Source organism: Bos taurus, chromosome 16, assembly GCF_002263795.3.
Source record: "Bos taurus isolate L1 Dominette 01449 registration number 42190680 breed Hereford chromosome 16, ARS-UCD2.0, whole genome shotgun sequence".
NCBI classification, from domain to species: Eukaryota; Metazoa; Chordata; class Mammalia; order Artiodactyla; family Bovidae; genus Bos; species Bos taurus.
This window is the reverse complement of record NC_037343.1, coordinates 65,340,526-65,361,099: the sequence shown is the minus strand read 5'-3', so window position 1 is coordinate 65,361,099 and position 20,574 is coordinate 65,340,526. Positions and strand designations below refer to the sequence as shown.

At 38.7% G+C, this 20,574-nt stretch overlaps 1 pseudogene; it reads right to left on the bottom strand.

Annotated features, from left to right (window-relative positions):
- Window positions 1–12,191: 12,191 nt before the first annotated feature.
- Window positions 12,192–13,073, bottom strand: LOC782066 (cyclin-dependent kinase 4-like; annotated as a pseudogene).
- Between the last annotated feature and the right edge of the window lie 7,501 nt (window positions 13,074–20,574).

Here is a 20,574-nt window from a genome sequence, read left to right as displayed (position 1 = left end):
AATTAGGGACTCGGGGAAAGCCTGTTAAACTCCTGGCCCTGCTCTCGCCTGGGAGCAGCCAGATGGCTACAGGAGGCCAGCAGTTCATTATTTGGAGAAACTGAACCAAAAAAGGCGCACAGTGGAGGGCAAAGGAAATAATTCATGGTGGAATTCTGCAGGTTTAGCAAGTAGATACATTACCCCACTCCTTCCACAAACAGGGACAGAAACCAGGTTGGAACTGAAAGAATTTTTCCCAGCAGAAACCAAGTGCTCCCAGAGAAAAGACTTAAACAGATGAGCTTCCCTAATAAAAGTTTCACGTGGCCTTCTACTCTGCCATGATATCAACTGCCAGCCGACTTTTTAGTGCCTCACTCCTGAACGTGATGAGTCAGTTCAGGATCACAGACATTTGAAGAAAGTCTTCAATATAAAGGACAGAGAAGAAATCAAATAAATAGGAAGGAAACAAAACTTGAATGAAAATGGCAAAGCAGGGGCAGAACAGAATGTAAAATAGTTATAGTGTACATTCTCAGAGAGAGAAGAAAGATATTGCATTGATTAGGAAGAATACTGTACTGTAAAAACACAAAATCAGAGAATAAGAAAGAGCTCTTGGATATTAAATATACAATTACTGAAAACAGAGCTAAATACTCATCCACTATAGTTGGAAGTCAATAGATAATATCAAAATGTATAGATCAATAGGTGCAGTGCACAATAAGCTTGTTATTTGGAAATGTGTAGCAAATATCCAAATAATTAGTTACCCCCAAACCAAATAGTTTTAACTGGAAGGCTCTGGACTGAAGAACTAGAAGTTAGAAATCAGTGGGGCATGGGTCCGGAAGCTTATTCCACTTTGATTTAAATGTTAATTTAGTTCCCTTTGTCTTTCTGTGAAAAAAAAATATTGTAGTAAAATATATGTAGGATAAAACTTACCATTAAAGACATTCAGTTTGTTCACAAGGTTGTGTAACCCTCACCACTATTTCAGTCTCTGAATATTTTCTTTGATCCAAAGGAAATCTTCTGTCTATTAAAAAGTCACCCCATCTCCTCTCCTTCCATTGCCTGGCAACCGTCGATCTGCTTTCTGTCTTCAGGAATTTGTTGATTCTGGATATTTCCTATAAATGGAATTGAATAATATATGGCCTTTAGAAAGTGTCTTCTTTCATTTAGCATATTTTTAAAGTCCACCCACCCTGTGGCAAGTCCTGGTACTTCACTTCTTCCTGTGACTGAATAATATTCCATTGGTGAATAGACCACATTTTGTTTTTCCACTCATCAGTTGATGAACATTTGACTTGTTTCTACCTTTTAGCTGTTGTGAATAGCCCTGCTATAAACATCTGTGTGAAGTTTTCGTTGACTACCTGTTTTCAGTTGTTTGGGGTGTGTACCCAGGAGTACAATTCCTGAGTCATGGGCAATTCCATTTTTAACAATGCAAACCCACCAAACTGTTTTCCACAGTGGTTACACCATTTTATATTTCAATCAGCAGTGTGCAAATGTTCCAATATCTCCACATTCTCATCCACACTTGTCCATTTGTCTTTTGAGGAAACTAAAAATTTACGGAGTTCTCAGTAGAACTAAAAATGATGTATAGGTAGTACTGTGATAGATCAACAGTATTAAAATAAAACCACAGGTGATATCGTTAATAATAGACACAAGGATTAGAGAAAAGTTTGGGGATTGTTAGAACCTTACCAGGTATATTCATTTCCTTGCTGCTGTAACAAACTATTACAAACTTAAAGGCTTCACCCAACAGAAAATTGTTCTCTGGAGGTCAGAGTACAAAATGGGTCCTACCTTGCTAGAGTCAGGATGTTGATAAGGCTACGTTCCACTCTGGAGGCTCTGGGGAGAATCTGCTTTCTTGTCTTTACTTCTTTCTCTCCTTCAGCTTCTAGAGATTGTCAGCATTCCTAGACTCTTCTCCGTATTCAAAGCTACAGGGTAGCATTTCCTCTCCTCTCTGACCCTCTCCATTTTTACATCTCCTTCCTCTGACTGATCCTCCTGCTTCTCTCTTACAAGGACGCTGTGATTACATTGGGCTCACGTGGGTCATCCAAGATCATTTCCCCATCCCCGAATGCTAAACTTAATCCCAGCTGCAAAACCCTTTTGGCATGTAAATTAAGGTGTTCACAGGTTCTGGGGGTTGGGATGTGGATGGTTTTAGAAGGCTATTATTCAGCCTGTCACACCAGGGTAACCATTGTAAACGAAAGTCTCATATGGAGAAGCAGTCAGAAAGGGCCTTGTCAAGTAGAAAGTGGGAAAGTGATCTGGAGAATTTCTAAACCTCCCAAGCTTAATTGTCTAAGCTAAGTTTAGTTTGGTAAAAGGATAAACATGTTATCTACTGTACATTTGTGCAGCTTCAAAAAATGTCAGTTTCTCTATTTAGAGCACTGCTTTCTTTAAAAAAAACAAAAAAGGCTCTTTTTGGGGGGGCTGTGCTACTTGGCATGCAAGATCTTAGTTCCCTGACCAAGGATGGAACTTGTATTCCCTACATTGGAAGTTTGGAGTCAACCACCAGACCACCAGGAAAATCCCCAGAGCACCACTCTAGGAATTCCAGTGCCATCATTTTTAAATCAATAAGACCAGTATTCACAAGGGCACCATGAAAGGAGAATCAGGGTTCCCTAAGACTCCTGAGTAATGGCAAAGAACTAGATGATTCGGGATGCTGGAAGCCCTTTTGGAGATTTGTAGAAGAACTATATTGTGTTTCCTTTGCTCAACACTTTTTTTTTTAATTAATTAATTTATTTTAATTGGAGGCTAATTACTTTACAATATTGTAGTGGTTTTGGCCATACATTTACATGAATCAGCCATGGGTGTACATGTGTTCCCCATCTTGAACTCCCCTCCCACCTCCCTCCCCATCCCATCCCTCAGGGTCATCCCGGTGCGCCAACCCTGAGCACCCTGTCTCATGCATCGAACCTGGACTGGCAATCTATTTCACATATGGTAATATACATGTTTCAATGCTATTCTCTCAAATCATTCCACCTTTGCATTCTCCCACAGAGTCCAAAAGTCTGTTCTTTACATCTGTGTCTCTTTTGCTGTCTCACATATAGGGTCATTGTTACCATCTTTCTAAATTCCATATATATGCGTTAGTATACTGTATTGGTGTTTTTCTTTCTGACTTACTTCACTCTGTATAATTGGTTCCAGTTTCATCCACCTCATTAGAACTGATTCAAATGCATTCTTTTTAATACCTGGCTAATATTCCATTAAAGTGGTCTTAGACCTATTGACTCTTCTGGCCAGGAAAGCAAATGAAAAAAGGCAGGTTTTATCAGGGGCTCCAGAATTCATTTCCATAACTAACACCTCTAGAAGAATATCCCATGCACTTACAATTTCTTTTCATCTCATTTATTTCTGTTAGAGAGTGTAATATACACTTGGCACATGGCTTCTTCTCAAGAAATCCTTAAAGAAAATAATATTCCTCCCGCCCAATAATCTTATAAATGTATGCTAATATTGTCATTAGAAGAATATTGTTTTAACATGTATAAATGGTAGAGATATGTCACAACAATTGGATCTTTTATTGAAAAAGTTACCATATAATTTTGGCAAATAGATGAGCTAGGTAATATTCTAAAATGTGTAGTCAGGGTTTAAATGGCTGAAAAACTGATGTCTAATGAAGATTTGTTATTGAAAGAAAGGAGGAGCCCAGAGAGTGCACACTGAATTGCTAACAGGACAGTGTCAAAACAAGCATTCATGAGGGCTGATTGAGAATCCACAGAATGCAATAAGCAGACACAGGCTTTTGTGGGTGCCTGTGATTTAACAGCGATAGGGGAACTGGGCCTGGCGTAAGAGACAAAGAGTCCTTCAGAAGGTAGAAATGAATAGTTCAAATCAGGAATTTAAAAATAATATTCCTGCCAAAGAACCCTTTGGTGATTTTTCCAAACAAGAAAAATGTAACATGTTTGTATTCGTGCCATCTGAGAAATTAAACCCCAATTCGTTTGTCTTCTATTTTCTGCCAAGTCATCAGTTTGCTTTTGTTTCCTTCTGGTAGAATGAACAAGTCCTCAAATGCTGTGAACTCCATCCTGATGCAAACTCTAATCTCAGACAAAAGAAACTCACTCTTTGTCCTCCAATAACCTGACCCATCTACTATTTTTTTACTTCTTAGCCTTCAACTCTTGATTTGAATTTTCTTCACCCTGTATATGTTCTAAGTAAACTCAGAGATGTCTGCGTTTGGTTTGCTAGTCACAGTCCGATTCTGGTGACCCCGCTGAGCCTCACCTCAAATTTCCATTTATTCATACATCAAATTGCCTCTAGGGGTATGACATTTGGGATGTGATTAGAAGGCCAAGTGAAAAATACTTAACAAAGTCACATGACAAGGCCACTTGGACAAAAGGACTTTGTACGTGACTTCACACAATGGGAAATCATGAACTTTTTCTCACCCTTTAAGTGGCATCAAGCCAAAATAAACTTAGAAACTACCCTCTGCCAGGGTTCTGGAAATCTTTTCAGTTCTGACATCTGGAGTTTTTATACTATAATATAAATTAACGTTAGGAATAATTCATTATTTTTCATGGACTAAAACAAAATCTTGTAGAACACTATTCTCTTACACGCTATAAATCTCACTCACTACTAATGATTTCATTGTTTATGCAATATTTTGTCACATATGGGAATATATGTAAAAGATAAGAGCATACCAGAGTAATAAGAATGGAAAAAACAAGAGATCTAGATTTAAATTCATTGTTCATTTAAGTGAATGTTGATCTTTCAGAAAAAAGTCTTTTTTTTTAAACTTAAAAAATCATTTCTGAAACCCCCACTGTATGCTCTGAATTGTGCTGGCCTTATGGGGAATATGGGCGCTGACATGGCATAGAACCTACTTTCAAGGAGGTTGGTCTTGTAGAAAGAGGCAGCATAATAAAATTAAGAAAGAATGGAAACCTGCAATTTAATTTATGATGTCAGGTATCTCTTACATTCACAACAATCTTGCAAAGAAGATATTAATCTTCCCCAATGTATTGGGGTGGCTAAAACTTTGTTTGGGTTTTTCCATAGGAGCTTCTGGAAAAACCTGCTCTTTTTGGTGAACCTAATATATGTAAGGAAACAGTGGTTCAGGAAGGTGAAGTAATTTGCCTGGGGTCACTCAGCCAGTAAATTGCCAAAGCAGGATTCACAGTCAGATGTTTCTAACTTTAGAGAACCAAGTGATTTCCACTTTGCTCCACCACCTCGTAGTTCTAGTGTATTAACCTGTTTCCTAGAATAAGTCACTCAGTCATCCCATGCTTTAGTTTCTTAGACTATAAAATGCAGAGGTTTCTTTCCTGGACTTTCATTCTATATCATCTTTAGACCAACCCATGAGGCACTGAAAGAGCAATCCCAGACAGAGGTCTAGGTGGGCTTGCCAACCTCCACCCTTAGGACATCAGAGTGCCCTATGTTCAATGGGAGATATACTGATCAGAGCAGTTGGGCCCTGAAGAAAAGTAGGATTTGGATGGGTAGAGAGGATGCAAAGGGTTTTGCAGACTGAGAGCATATCAGGGTAAAAGTAAGGAGCCAGAGCCGGGAGGGATGCTGGCCTGTTTGCTGGATAGTGATGGGATGGAGAGATTGGCGAGTGAGGGGCCTATTGTGCAGTGTGTGTTGGGGAGGGGATTTGTTGGGTCAAGATGAAGAAGGCCCTTGAATACTAGGTGTTGTTCTCCACTGGAAAGGCTCAGAGAACTGTTTCAAGACTGGCAAATCTCTGTGCCACTACTTACTGCTTCAGATCTTGAACATGATAAGTCAGTTGGCTGAGGAGTTCAGATCTTATAATGGAAAAGAGAACTCGGATTGAGAAATATTAATTATTTGCTAGTGCCTAGCAGCAGCAGCAGCAGCAGCAGCAGCAAGTAATAGGGTTCGCAAATTCATGGTAAATGAATGAATGATGTCTGAGAGGCAGGCAGATTTATTTAATTTTCCTGGAGGGTTAATCCAGAGCTACGTATATCATTTGGTTCTCTTAGGCAAACTCTCTGAGACCCCTACATGTGAGAGAGGGGCCTGGATGAGGCACTTTGCATGACTGTGGATATCTTTCCTCTGTGTTAATGACTGGCTGTTTAGAGGCTCAATCTGGGGCAGGACTGATAACAGCCAGGCTCTAGCCAGCCTGGCCAAAGGACCCGTAGATGGACTTAACTGCTTAGTAGCATAAAGTGCCACTGTTTAAGAATGACAGGAACCATGGTTACCCAGTCAGAAGGCAGTGGAGGAGAACTAAATGTGGACCAGTTTGTTCTTTGGGATTACCACCATGCAAGGGAATGTTTGAGACTAGAAGCCACAAAGAATCAAAAGCAAAAACAAAGTATTTATGTTGATGAAACTGAACAATGGTTATCTGAGGCAACATTGAAATACAGCTGTGAAGTAAACAGATCAAATCCCTGACCCCATGGAGCTTCCTTTGTAGTGGAAAAAGACAGATAATAAATAAAAATGATTTTTCAAAATACAAGGTCAGTAATCCTAGCATATTATATCCTTTGCCAATGGTTTTGAAAGCCTCCTCTGTCATATATTAACTTTCCATGTATCTGTAGTTCTGCAAACAATTTATCTATTCTGTTTGTTATTTCTATTTGCCTAGTTTTGCCTACATTCTTGATTACTACAATTTTATTATTTTAAATTAATTTTTATGCAGTACAGTTGCTTTACAATGTTGTGTTAGTTTCTGCAGTGCAGCAAAGTGAATCAGTTATATGTATATGTTTACCTTTTCTTTTCGAGATCTCCTTCCCATTTAGGTCACCACAGAGCACTGAGTAGAGTTCCCTAAATAGAAGATTCTCATTAGTTATCTGTATTATACATAGTAGTGTATATATGTCAGTCCCAATCTCCCAATTCATTCCACTCCCCCTTCTCCCCGCGGTATCCATATGTTTGTTCTCTGCATCTGTGTCTCTATTTCTGCTTTGCAAATAAGTTCATCTGTACCATTTTTCTAGATTCTACATAGGAGTGTTAATACATTATATTTGTTTTTCTCTTTCTGACTTACTTCATTCTGTATGACATCTCTAGGTCTAGCCACATCTCTGCAAATGGCACTATTTCATTCCTTTTCATGGCTGAATAATATTCCATTATATATATATATACATATACTATATATGCATGTATGTATAGGTACATACATATATGTGTGTGCGTGTGTGTGTGTAATTCAGGTTTTTCTGTAACAACTCATGGAAAAACCTAAAGCAATTTTTTGGCCAACCCAATATGTACCACATCTTCTTTATCCATTCCTCTGTTGTTGAACATTTAGGCTGCTTTCACATCCTGGCTATTGTAAATAGTGCTGCAATGAACATTGGGATGCATGTATCTTTTGAATTATGGTTTTCTCCAGGTATATGCCCAGGAATTGGATTACTGGGTCATGTGGTAGTTCTACTTTTAGTTTTTTGAGGAACCTCCATACTGTTCTCCATAGTGGCTGTAGCAATTTTCATTCCCAACGACAGTGTAAGAGGATTCCCCTTCCTCCATATCCTCTCCAGCATTTATTGATTGTAGATTTTTTGATTACAGACATTCTGACCAATGTGAGGTCACCATACCTCACTGTAGTTTTGATTTGCATTTCTCTAAAAATCAGCCATCTTTTCATGTTTGCTGGCCACTGTATTTTTAAACTCTGATACATGATACAGCAAGCCTCCCAAATTAATTTTCTGCAAAAGTGCCTTAGCTAGCTTTATTCCATATTCCCCAGTATAAATTTTAGAATCAATTTGTCAAATCCCATGAAAACTCCCTATTGGCTTTTGATTGGACTTGCATTATATTTATAGATCAGTTTGGGAAGAAAAAAAAAGTGATTCTTGTAAATTTCTCTGTTCTTATGTCTTTAATATCTTTCATTATATTTTATAATATTCTTCCTAAAGCTCTTGCACACCTTTTATTAGATTTAGTCTTTTAATTTGTATTGCTATCATTGATGATACTGACTTTAAAACTATATTCTCTAAAGGTTTATTACTGCTATACTATAGGAATGTAATTTAATATTGACTTTTTAAATCTATCAACTAACTTTGCTGAATCCAAATATTAATTTTGATACTTTTTGAGCAGATTCTCTGATTTTCTATGTAGATAACTTTATCATCTTAAAGTAGTTCACTTGGTGATTTTGTTCACAAGGGGACAGTTGGCCATGTCTGGAGACATTTTTATTGGTCCTAACTGAGAGCATGAAATTTCTGTAGTCATTTACTAAAAATTATTTAGTGAACTCCTACCGTGTATTAGTCCCTGTTTGAGAAACTGTGTATTCAGAGGTAATCAAAACAAATATGTTCCTACCCACTGCAAAATTTAGAGTTTAGTTTATACCTTGCAAACAGAAAATAGAATTCCTTTCAAAGTCTTTATGAAAATTCAAAAATCACAGAAAGTGATCATATAAGAGAACAAACTGAAAACTGACAAAATTCAAAAAGGCAAAATTTATATAACATATATTCTTTTACCACTATGCTATGAAGACAGAAATCAATATAAAAATATTTAAATATTTAAAGAAACAAACAACTCCTTGCCAACTGGAGATCATGTATAGAAAAAGAATATAAAATATATAAAAGAATATATATATATTCATGTATAGAAAAAGAATATATATATATAAAAGAATATAAATATAGACATATAAGAGAATATATATATATAAAAGAATATATATATTCATGTATAGAAAAAGAATATAAAAGGAACCACAAGCATGACAGAAGCAACTAACATAAAGGAGACATTAATTACTTATAAAACAAAAAAATAGTGGAACTGACAAATTTTAAAAGTTTCTTATTTGAAAAACACTAGACATCACCAACTCAATGGGCATGAGTTAGAGCAAGCTCTGCGAGTTGGTGATGGACAGGGAAGCCTAGCGTGCTGCAGTCCATGGGGTCACAAACAGTCAGACTGAGCGACTGAACTGAACTGAATTGAGACAAAGGAAGGGAAAAGAGTGACTTTGTGGTACAGAAACTGACAAACACTACCTAAGCCAGGTGGTCAAACTCAGTAGCAACAATGATGTCATGCGGACAGTATATAACCACTGATGATGCGATGAGAGTGATACTTCCCTTTCTGATCCTCGTCACTCAAACTCGTCATCTCAGCCTAGTCATGACAAAAATCCCAACTGAGGGGCATGTAAAATACTATCTGAGCTGTATTCTTCAGACTGTCAAGGTCATCCAAAACATGGTCTGAGAAACTATCACAGCCAAGAGGAGCCAAAGGAGACAGGACAGCTAAATGTAATATGGGAAGCTGGATGCCCTTCTGGAACAGACAGAGAGCACACAGTAAAAATTAAGGAAATCTGAAAAAAGAAAGTATGGATTTTAGTTAATAATAAGGTGTCTTATAGGTTCATTAATTGTGACAAATATACCATCCTAATGTAAGACAGTAACAATGGGGGAAACTGGATGGGGCATATGGAAATTCTATAGTATCTGCCACTTTTCTGTCATTCTAAAACTATGTTTGTGTCCTATTGCTGCTGTAACAAATTATCACAGATCTATTGGCTTAAAATAATGCAAACTTTAAAAGTTTGGGGGGTCAGAAGTCCAAAATGAGTCTTGTTGTTTAGTTTCTAGGTTGTGTCTGACCCTTTGTGACTCCATGGACTGTAGCCCACCTGGTTCCTCTGTCCATGGAATTCTCCACTTTCCTTCAGAGGATCTTCCCGACCTAGGGATCAATCCCATGTCTCCTGCATTGGCAGGTGAATTCTTTATCACTGAGACACCAGGGAATCTTAGAGGGGTGAAAATCAAGGAGCTGGCAGGGCTGGTTCCTTCTGGAGGCTCCAGAGGCAACTCCATTCCTTGTCTTTTCCAGCTTCTATAGACTGCTAGCATTCATTGACTTGTGGCCACATCACTCCAATCTCTTCTTATGTTGTCATATCACCTTCTCCTCTGTCTGACTTTCTTGGACCCTTCTTATAAGGACCCTGTGATTATACAGGGCCCACTGGGATAATCCAGAATAATCTCCCCATCATAAAAATCCTTAATTTAACCACACTTGCAAAGTACCTATGACCATATAACATTCACAGGTTCTGGAGGTTAGGACATTTACATTTTGTGGGGTTATTATTCAGCTTACTCTGCTACTTATCTAAGGGTTTCCCAGGTGGCACTAGTGGTAAAGAACCTGCCTGCCAATGCAGGGAACAGAAGAGATGTGGGTTTGATCCCTGGGTTGGGAAGATCCTCTGGAGGAGGGCACAGCAACCTGCCCCAGTATTCTTTCCTGGAGAACCCCATGTGCAGAGGGGCCTGGTGGGCTACAGTTGATAAGGTTGCAGAGTCAGACATGACTGAAGTGACTTAACACACATACATGCACACTACTCTAAAATTAAAAGCTTATTTTCAAAAAACAACAAATATTAGAAACAAAAGTGAGCACACAGTTAAATACCAAAGACTAATAGGAAATATAACAAAAGATATAAAATATCTTTATATGGAGATTTTAAAATATAAGAGCGTATCAACCTTGGTCGCCTAATAGATATGGCATTGGCTTCCTAAAATATAAGAGAGTAGTACATATGACTATGAAATTATATATTCCATTATCTAGAAGAAATAAATGATTTCCTGGGGCAACAAGGTGTTATGGGAAAAAATATCAGAAAAAGACCCAGGCACAACTGGAAAATGTTGTCACAGAAGTCTTCAGGACAGGATGTTTTTATAATGACCATCATTTCTACTTATTCAGGGTTACTAAGTAATGGACAGAGCTGGAATTCAAACCAGCATTTGTCTGGCTTTAAACCCCATGTACTTTCACAGCATCATTTTGTCTCCTGTGCATACATGAATCAGTCTTTTCATTCTTTCAAGAAACAGATTTTTTCCATTCTATATAATCTATTCCAGAACATGGAAAGCTACTTAATTCATTTTTAACTCTTCAAAACTATGTAGCAGAGCCTAGTGAGACAGGCTCCTCTCTCAAGCTGCATAATCTTAGCCTCAATTCCTTATCCACAAAATATATGTAATGCTGTATTTCATTTGTAAATGTTGTAATAAAATACAGGAAAAAATATGGTATTTGAAACATCATATGAGTGTACAAAATGATCACAACTGCTATTATTATTATTAAAGCCTAACAAAGATAGGATAAAAAGAAAAAGACCCATATATTTAAAAACTCTAAATAATGTAATAGTCAATGGGACTCAAAAAACTATTTGGAAAGAATAATCTACCACAACCAAGTAGAAGCTATCAGTTTTTTTTTTTTTAAATAATCTTATTTATTTATGGCCATGCTGGGTCTTTGCTGTTGCGAGTACTTTTCTCTAGTTGCAGCAAGCACAGGCTACGCTCTAGTTTCAGGGTGCGGGCTTTCATTGCGGTGGCTTCTCTTGTTGAAGACCGTGTGCTCTAGAGTGCATGGGCTTCAGCAGTTGTGGCTCCCAGGCTCTAGAGCAGAGGCTCAACAGTTGCGGCAAGGGCTAGTTGCTCCGAGGCATGTGGGAACTTCCTGGATCAGGGATCGAACTCATGTCTCCTGCATTGGCAGGTGGATTCTTTACCACTGAGCCACCAGAGAAGCCCCAGTTTGGTTTAATATTGGAAAATTATTATGTTATATCATATTGAGAGGTCAAATTAAAAAAAAAAAAACTTATAAGATCATTAGTTTTTGAAAGGCGTTGATAAAATATTGCAATCGTATCATTTTTTGTTGTTTTTCCTGTATGAAAAAGCATCCCAACATCAAGGTATAGGGAAGAGGAGAACAAGGGACATACCCCTTTGTGTAAGGACATGGTGGGGCAGGAGAAGGATAAGCCTCAAAAGGAGGGGCGGCAGGGGAATGTCATTAAGGCAGCAAAATAGTCTGTAAGAAGTTGAAGGAGGAGTCTTCACAGCCTCAGAGATGAAGACAGAGGTCACCTTCTCAGACGGAGTCTCTTCACTCAAGTGTTCAAAGGAAGGGAAATGTCGGTGTCTCTCCTCTTGGTTCTGTTGCAGCCATTTTGTTGTTCACTTGGGGTCACCTCCTGCCTTGTGTAGATAAGAGGGCTGCGAGGCTCGGGATGCAGAGTCCCTTGTGGGGGTTAAAAGTCAGCATTTCCAGCAGCAGCTGTGCTCCAGACTCCTCTGTCTCAGGTACAACTGTGAGGAGCCCCCAGGGTGGGGGCAGGGGGAAGGCTCCTGGGGACAGAAATACGTTTGGAGGCCAGTCATCCTTTGGGGGCCGTTCAATCAGGTCAAAGATTCTGCCTATCAGCTAACTGGTCAGCTTCAGAGTGTCTCTGTGAAGATACAGCCAACGCACCACACATCTAGAGGCTTTGCATAGGTAGATTGCAAAAGGACTTTTGGAGTTCACGGTACCAGAGTGTTAACAGCCACAGGTGTAGTGCTGCCTGGTAGCTGTAGATTCTGGCCAGGCCAAAGTCAGCCAGCCTGACTGTCCCACCACTTGTCACCTTCTTCTGGCTTCAGGTCTCGGTGAACGATGCCGTTGGCAGGAAGGAAATCCAGGCCTCTTAGAAACCAGGGCATCAGATTCTTGGTGGTCTCCACTGGCAAGCCTGGTGGGGGTGCCTTGTCCAGATACGTCCTTAGGTCTTGGTTCACATGCTCACACACCAGGGTCACTTTGGCCTCTCGGTCATTTTAGGCGGTGGCACTGACGTCCATCAGCCGGACAGCACTGGGATGCTCAAGAGCCTCCAGACATGGCAGTAAGTCCACCTTACCAACTGTGCTGATGGGCAGGCCTCCTCCAGCACACCTCTACTGGAGACTCTTACACTCTTGAGGGCCACAAAATGGCCACCGTGGGGATCACGGCCTTGTACACGGTCCCATCGGCCCTGACACCAATTCAGCCATTGGCTTATATGGAGGGGTAGCCATTATCAGACCACAGGAGACTCTTGCGGGTCTCTGGAGGTCGGGAGCCACTCGGGTGGCAGGTTATCCGGATCCTGGAGCTGGTTCCTGCATCACCATACATTTCAGGTCTGTCCTGGGCCGCTGGGCGGTACCAGCCCAGCCAGAGACAGAGGTCACAGGCTAGAGTGGTCCCTTTACTTCCACCTTCACCGTGTGAGCGCTGCCCTGCAATCATTGCTAATGAGACAAATCTTTTTGTTATCTATATAAGGATAATTCCTTAACACATTAAGGAACATTTTCATATTGACAACTCATTTAATTTATTAGGAAAATACAAATGGAGACATTTCCACTAACATCGGGAACAAACCAAGAATGTCTACTCTCCTCCCTAGTTAATTATTATTTTATAAGTTTTGGTGCAGCAGAGAACAAAAATAAGAAGGGTGATTAGCAGAAAAAGAAAAACAAAGTTATCATTGTTTGCAGCTGATATCATCATATATCTAGAAAACCCTAGAGAACCAGCTAAAAAATAATTATAAGCGACTCTGGCAAGATGAATAAATATAAGTGTCAATGGATTTCAAACATACCAGGCACAATCAGAAAGTATAATGAGGAACGAAACTCTTTCACAATAGTAACAGGAATATAAAACACCTAGAAATACAAGCTTAATAAAAAGTATGTCAGACCTTCATGAAAAATGCCATAGAATTATACCAAGAAGCATAAAATAAGGCTTAAATAAATAGGAAGCCATGCCGTGTGTCTGTGTGGACTATTATAAATATATCAGTTTTATCCACACTAATTTTTAGGTTTAATGTAACCCAACACATTCTCAATAGGATTTTTTCTTCAGTAGTTCTTCTGGAGGAATAGGTATATAAGAATTTGTTGCTGTTGTTATTTAGTAGCTCAGTCATGACCAACTCTGCCTCCCCACGGACCGCAGCATGCCAGGCTTCCCTGTCCTTCACCATCTCCCAGATTTGCTCAAACTCATGTCTATTGAATTGGTGATGCCATCCAACCATCTCATCTTCTGTCATCCCCTTCTCTTCTTGCCTTCAATCTTTCCCAATCTTTCTAATGGGTCAGCTCTTCACATCAGGTGGCCAACGTATTGAAACTTCAGCTTCAGCATCACATAAGAATAGCAAAAGAAAAGTTGGAAAGGAAAGCTAATGAGGAAGGTTGAACTTGTTCTACCAGGTAGAAGATATATTGCCGAGTTACAGTAATGGTGCTTGCACAAGTGTGAGTCAATAAGAGACTAGCCCCCCAAAAAGAAAGCACCCTATATTGTACAATGGCTTGAGATGCTATAAAGGTGACTTCAGAACAAAGTAAGGGACAGATTACTCAATCAGTGACATACGGAAGACATTAGACTAGGTCTTTACCTTATCCCATATGTCACACACAGTAATAAACTCTAGAGATGTCTGTATAAAACAATGTATATAGTAAATCAAACAACACAAATATTAGAAGCAAATAAAAATGACTGACAGGCGAAGAAACCTTTCAGCAAGAGCAATAGAATTGGTGACGTAAAGTCTTAAACACTGTATATTAAAACTATCATTTCTTAAACAAAAAAGAAAATACCATGGGACACGTTGAAATGACAATGCTGGAAAAATGTCTACCACTGATGACAGGCAAAGAGGTAACATTTTTTTCTAAGAGTTTTTATAAATCTGCAAAATACAAACATGTCTATAGAAAAAAACTGGATTAAAAGACACATGAAAGAGGAATTATAGATGTTCAACAAAAATGGGGGAAAGTTCAGCTTTCCTGATAATCTCACAAATCTAAATATCATTTTATTTTATTAGAAAATTTTATTGGAGTATAGCTGATTTATAATGTATTAGTTTCAGGTCTACAGCAAAGTGAATCAGTTATAAATATACATATATCCATTTTTTTCTAGATTCTTTTCCCATATAGGTAATCGCAGGGTAAAGCTCCCTGTGCTATACAGTAGGTCTTTATTAGTTATCTATCTTATTAAACATCATTTTAAACTTATTTAATTGCCAGCTCAGGGTGAGAGATGGTCAGGTGATGGACCCTGTCAAGTAACCTGGAAGGAATGTTTAGTATTACCACTTCCTGGGAGGTATTTGGCTATATATTTCAGAAGGCTAAAAACCTCTGGTTATTTAGCCCAAGGATTCTTCTTCTAGAATTCTGTCATTAGAAATTAGAAAGAGATGTGGACAACACTTTTTGCACAGGGATGTTCTTTACTTTCTATTTATGATACAAAAAACTGGAACTAAGTTAAATGAAAAATTGTACTGGAGTGGTGGATTATCGTACATTGAGGGTTCTGAAAAATTCTGATTTTTGAAGAACTTAATGACATGCAAATGTTCACAACATAATTTTAAAATAAAAGTATAGAATTCAAAAGTGCATCCTCGAGAACTTAGCTCTAGAATTTAGGGTAGGGTATTTCAACTGGAATCTTTACTTGCATTTTTAATACTTCCTTTTTTCTATAATAAAATGCATCACTTCCATAATAAAAGAATAGTGTATGTGGGTCTATGTATTTAAGGTAGTCATTTGATATGTTTTTTAAGACATTAATCACACTTTGGAAATTAGAAGTGGATTTTTTTATATTTCCACAAGTATTTTTCTTCTGTTTTGAAACATATACCCTTCTCTCTCTTTCCAAACTCATTCTGCTTTCTCCAAGAAATACAGTCATATATGCAGTTCTTTACACTTATCTCGACTCCCCATTTTTTTCTTTAAGAGAGAGAGGAGTATATTTAAGTTTGGCTTTGATTTCTACAAGTTGGTTAGAAGAGTTTAAGATTTGACTTTGCTAAAAATGAAAAGATGTTAGTGACAGAACCACGCTTTGTTGCCTACGTAGCAGAAATGCTAACAACTCCATCAGATAGAAGATTTCTAAATAAACCTGTGCCTGAATTAAAGTGATATTTCCAAATGGTTAAAGAGTTAAAAGGATGTGGGAAAAACTGAAGGGAAGAATCAGGTGGTAACCTGGGATGAAGAGGAAGTACTGAATAGACACTCACATGAACAGTTCACATCATATAGAAATCAGATAATCCTCGCTAGAGCATCTTGTAAACATATTGTGTTAATTTTTGTTAATTTCTCTAACACATAGGAAAAACTGAAAGATTTTTGGAAAATACAGAGGTAAAAATGATTGTCAATAATCCTACCATCTATTAAGTGGAATTACTTCTGATTTCTATTCTCTTTCTCTCTCTGCAGCCTCCATCCTTATTAAAGATATCTGTTTAATACTCCAAATAAAATTTTGTATCACAATTACTTTTCAGAATTAAGTCTCTGGAAAGAACTCGGGTGTTTACACCCCAGTACAAATTCCTCTCCAATCTATTCCCTGAGAGTTCCAGTGCAATGGCTGGCTCTCCTGGTGGACAGCTGCCCATACACTCAGTCTAAAGTGAAGTCTGCCTATTGACAAGACCTATGTAGGCAGATGCAACTTTCATTGTTTCTTTCTTAAATATGAAACAAAGATTTATTTAACAAGTATTTATTAAATACCCACAAGATGCTGGGCACAATTCTTGATGCAACAGTGATAAAAAAAAAAAAAAAAGACCAAAATTCCTTTGTGCTTATATTCTAGTGATAGAAGCGGGGAAAAGGTAAGGGAGTCATCCCATATTTTGAGTGATAGAAGAGGGGAAAAGGTAAGGGAGTCATCCCATATTTTGAGTGATAGAAGAGGGGAAAAGGTAAGGGAGTCATCCCATATTTTGGAGATTGATATGTACTATTGACAAAAAGAGTTGGGTGGTCAAATGGTGACATTTGAGACCCTAGAGAATAATAAATTTCCTATTTAAAAAGAGTGTATTAGATGCCAAGAAAGGTTAGTGAATGATTACATACCTAGACATACCTGTGTGAGACTCTGGATGTGAGATCATGAAGTTTCCAGCCAGTGGGGGCAAGACTACAGGGGTAGGAGAGTGGTCACATACAAATGGGTAGATCCAGACTGATATCAAACTTTTTAAACAATAACAGTGATGCTAAAAGAATATCTTTGAAGTATGAGGGAAATTATTTTCAATTGAGAACAGATTGTTCAACCAAACGGTCATTCCAATAATAAAACATATTCAAATATATCAGTATAATGAACATCTATGTCCTATGCACCCTTCTTAGGAATTTACTTGAAGATGTGCTCCTCAACAGATTGAGGGTATAAACTAAGAAAGGGTACTGATGGAAAAATAAGTTTAGATGTATCCAATAGAGGAAATAAAAATAAGTACTGTACTAGGGTTCCCCAGAGAAACAGAATGAACAGGATATATATATATCCTAGAGAGAGATTTATTGTGAGGTATTGGCTCATGTGGTTATGGAGACTGAGACGTCCCATGAGCTGCTGTCTGCAAGTGGGAGACCCAGGAAAGCTGGCGATGTAGTCTGAAGGCCTAAGAACCAGGAACCCTGAGAGCAGGAGAAAATCAATGCCTCAACTCAAGCCCTCAGGTTGGGGGAGGGGCAATTCAACCTTCCTCTGCATTTTTGTTCTGTTTACGGGCTCAACAAATCGACTGATGGCCACCCACATTGTGGAGGACCATCCGCCTTACTGAAGCCACCATCTCAAATGCTAATATCTTCCAGAAACACCCTCCAAGACAAACCCAGAAATAATGTTTAATTAGATATCTGGATGTCCCATGGCCCACTCAAGCGGACAATGTGAAATTAACGATCACAAGCATGTAGCCAAAAGGAGGGAGAAGAGGTACATTGTAGGCCTGCTTCAGCAGAAAGCCAATAACTGATCTATTGCTAATGTTGATCAATCAAGAAATAACAGTATAAATCAAAGAATCGTGTTAACCATCTCCATCTTCAATGTTTATGATCTTGTTATAGACCAGACAAACTGGAAACTGTAGAGCAGGATCATCCCTGGAAGTCCAGTGGTTAAGACTTGGCCGTTTGTTGCAGTGGGTGAGGGTTCAATCCCTGGTCAGGGAGCTAAGATCTGCCAAAAAACTAAAACAGAGGCAATACCGTAACAAATTCAATGAAGACTTTAAAATGGTCTACATTACCAAAAAGTCAAAAAATGCAAACTCTAAAAAACAAACAAATAAGTGAAAAAACTGTAGAGCAACGCTTAACCATCCAACTAGCTGTCAATAGTGAGGTGACAGGTGAAGATGGAGGATACAGGACGGGGATGAAGCAGAAACTCTGGACGTCGTCTGGTTTAAAGTTAAGAAGATCGGAGAGAATTTCCAGGTTTCTGAACTAGAAGGGAGAGAAATTACAAGAAAATTTTATAGAGAGGGTGGGGTTCAGGAAAGGAAAGAGCGCCTTAGAGAGCATTTTCCTTGCCCGCCCACCACACTGATGCAAATAAAGAAAAGATAAAACACAGACATTTGTTGCTTGTATTTTAAATTTACACAATACTGTGAAAGCTAATTTATTAACATTTCATTCTGTCAGTCAATATTTTTTATGTGCTTATTATGTCTCAGGTACTACTGAACTGATGGAACAGTGAAGATAAAAAATTTCTCTTCCAATGAGGATAAAAGTAATCGGCTTAGTGACTCACAGGTAGAATCTGATAAGGAGAGATGGGCTTGTAGTGATTAAATTCGATAAAGTGCTACAGGTTCTGTGACAGAAATACGTTCAGCGTCCAGAAAGGACATCAAGGAAGAGGTGGTCCTTTTGGCTTGTGGTAGTTAAATTCAAGAGCTATCTGATAGAGTGAGATTTCTGCTGCCTTGAAGAGGAGTTGACCTTTGTACCTTTGAAAATACAATTATTTCTCTTGTGAGGCTAGCCTGAGGAAGTAGTCTTAAATAAAGAAAAAGAATTAAGCAAAATAAACAAAGCAAAGGAAACAAACAGAAATCTGTTTGACAAGTCAACTTTGAAAACATCCTACAGCACTTCTGCAGCAAGCTTAAATTAATCACTAATATAGGATAACTCTTGAGTGAATACAATTTCTTCATCATTATATTGCAGGTAATAATGCCTATTTTAAGGATTTTACAGTAAGAATCAGAAATAGAAATAATTCTTAGCATACTCTGTGAAGATTACTGGGATGACAATGGTGGTGATGAAAATTTGTGTTTAAGTCTTTCCACTGGTACAGAATATTCAAGGGTGAGTCCAATACTCTGTACACAGACAGCACTCCATGCGCAGGGAATCGCAGGTGTCCAGAAAGCCGAAGCTGGCATGTGCCCTAGAGACCAGCCTCTCTTTTCCTGTTTTATTGTGGAGGAAACTGAGACATACAGAAGTTTAATTATTGCCAGAGAAATCTGCCTGAAGCCTTAGAGCATTACATTTAAGACACTGAAAAGAGATTTGTGTACCTTGAGGCTGGAGTCACTGGTGAATTTGAGAGCCCTATGCTTTCCCTAAATTATTTAAGTAATGCGTCAGCAAAGGCCTGCTTACGAATCAGATGCAGTGCACTTCAAGAGTCTTCTCTCTACTCCTGAAATGAGTTATTAGCCCAGCTGGTTGTAGCACCCTTTGTTCTAGAAGCTGAAATCAGAATAACCAAAACCCACATCTGGGGCACAAACTGCTTGGATCAAAGTGATGTTTTCCTCCTTTTTAGCATTACGTATTGGTGTTAGGCCATTTCCTCCTAGGTGTCTATAATGTGCTATGCACTGCAAGTGGGCTTCCCAGGTGGCACAGTGGTAAACAATCCACCTGCCGATGCAGGATACAAAAGAGCCTTGGGTTCGATCCCTGGGTCAGGAAGATCCCCTGGAGAAGGAAATGGCAACCCACTCCAGTATTCTTGCCTGGAGAATCCCATGCACAGAGGAACCTGGCAGACTACAGTCCATGGGGTTGCAAAGAGTCAGCCATGACTGAGCAACTGAGCACCCATGCATGCACTGCAATTGGTAAGAGGTTCATGGAGACATTAGTGGTGGAGCCTGGTGGGCTGCTGTCTCTGGGGTCGCAGAGTCAGACATGACTGAAGTGACTTAGCAGCAGCAGCAGAAACTGAAGAAAGGAAAACAGTGCAAAGCCTACTGTCACCTTTTCTTTTGTCATATCTGACAAAGGAGGAGGAGGAGATTAATCACCATTAATACTAATTCGGGGTCTCTGTAACTCATGGGCATGGCCGCAATCTCTTCATTAGAGTATTATTTCATAAGTGTGGATTTATGGGACGCGTAAGGAAGCATTTCATAAGTATGGATCTACCACACACACCTTCTCTGCCTTTCTCTCACCGTGTGTCCCTTTCAAGAGGAATTCTGCCTCTTTCATCAATGTCTCCTTCCTGCAATGAGCTAGAAATATATGCATTTACATTCTTTGAACTTAAACTTCTTCAACACTAAATGTGGGATATTAATATCTTTGTTAGTGGTTTGCTAAGATAATTCAATTAGTTAATCTAAACAGTAAAAGCTCTTGGTCAAAAATTATATATATATATATA